Source organism: Oncorhynchus nerka, linkage group LG25, assembly GCF_034236695.1.
Source record: "Oncorhynchus nerka isolate Pitt River linkage group LG25, Oner_Uvic_2.0, whole genome shotgun sequence".
Taxonomy (NCBI): Eukaryota; Metazoa; Chordata; class Actinopteri; order Salmoniformes; family Salmonidae; genus Oncorhynchus; species Oncorhynchus nerka.
The window spans coordinates 19230600-19232424 of NC_088420.1; positions in this window are offsets into that span (position 1 = coordinate 19230600).

Sequence of the window (1825 nt, forward strand, 5' to 3'; positions counted from 1 at the left end):
GGAGGCTATATACAGGGGTACTGGTACCGAATCAGTGTGGAGGCTATATACAGGGGGTACTGGTACCGAGTCAGTGTGGAGGCTATATACAGGGGGTACTGGTACCGAATCAGTGTGGAGGCTATATACAGGGGGTACTGGTACCGAGTTAGTGTGGAGGCTATATACAGGGGTACTGGTACCGAATCAGTGTGGAGGCTATATACAGGGGGTACTGGTACCGAGTCAGTGTGGAGGCTATATACAGGGGTACTGGTACCGAGTCAGTGTGGAGGCTATATACAGGGGTACTGGTACCGAATCAGTGTGGAGGCTATATACAGGGGGTACTGGTACCGAGTCAGTGTGGAGGCTATATACAGGGGGTACTGGTACCGAATCAGTGTGGAGGCTATATACAGGGGTACTGGTACCGAGTCAGTGTGGAGGCTATATACAGGGGGTACTGGTACCGAGTCAGTGTGGAGGCTATATACAGGGGTACTGGTACCGAATCAGTGTGGAGGCTATATACAGGGGGTACTGGTACCGAATCAGTGTGGAGGCTATATACAGGGGTACTGGTACCGAGTCAGTGTGGAGGCTATATACAGGGGGTACTGGTACCGAGTCAGTGTGGAGGCTATATACAGGGGTACTGGTACCGAGTCAGTGTGGAGGCTATATACAGGGGGTACTGGTACCGAATCAGTGTGGAGGCTATATACAGGGGTACTGGTACCGAGTCAGTGTGGAGGCTATATACAGGGGGTACTGGTACCGAGTCAGTGTGGAGGCTATATACAGGGGGTACTGGTACCGAGTCAGTGTGGAGGCTATATACAGGGGTACTGGTACCGAATCAGTGTGGAGGCTATATACAGGGGTACTGGTACCGAGTCAGTGTGGAGGCTATATACAGGGGTACTGGTACCGAATCAGTGTGGAGGCTATATACAGGGGGTACTGGTACCGAATCAGTGTGGAGGCTATATACAGGGGGTACTGGTACCGAGTCAGTGTGGAGGCTATATACAGGGGTACTGGTACCGAATCAGTGTGGAGGCTATATACAGGGGGTACTGGTACCGAGTCAGTGTGGAGGCTATATACAGGGGGTACTGGTACCAAGTCAGTGTGGAGGCTATATACAGGGGGTACTGGTACCGAGTCAGTGTGGAGGCTATATACAGGGGGTACTGGTACCGAATCAGTGTGGAGGCTATATACAGGGGGTACTGGTACCGAATCAGTGTGGAGGCTATATACAGGGGTACTGGTACCGAATCAGTGTGGAGGCTATATACAGGGGGTACTGGTACCGAATCAGTGTGGAGGCTATATACAGGGGTACTGGTACCGAATCAGTGTGGAGGCTATATACAGGGGGTACTGGTACCGAGTCAGTGTGGAGGCTATATACAGGGGGTACTGGTACCGAGTCAGTGTGGAGGCTATATACAGGGGGTACTGGTACCGAATCAGTGTGGAGGCTATATACAGGGGGTACTGGTACCGAATCAGTGTGGAGGCTATATACAGGGGGTACTGGTACCGAATCAGTGTGGAGGCTATATACAGGGGGTACTGGTACCGAGTCAGTGTGGAGGCTATATACAGGGGTACTGGTACCGAATCAGTGTGGAGGCTATATACAGGGGGTACTGGTACTGAGTCAGTGTGGAGGCTATATACAGGGGGTACTGGTACCGAATCAGTGTGGAGGCTATATACAGGGGTACTGGTACCGAGTCAGTGTGGAGGCTATATACAGGGGTACTGGTACCGAGTCAGTGTGGAGGCTATATACAGGGGGTACTGGTACCGAATCAGTGTGGAGGCTATA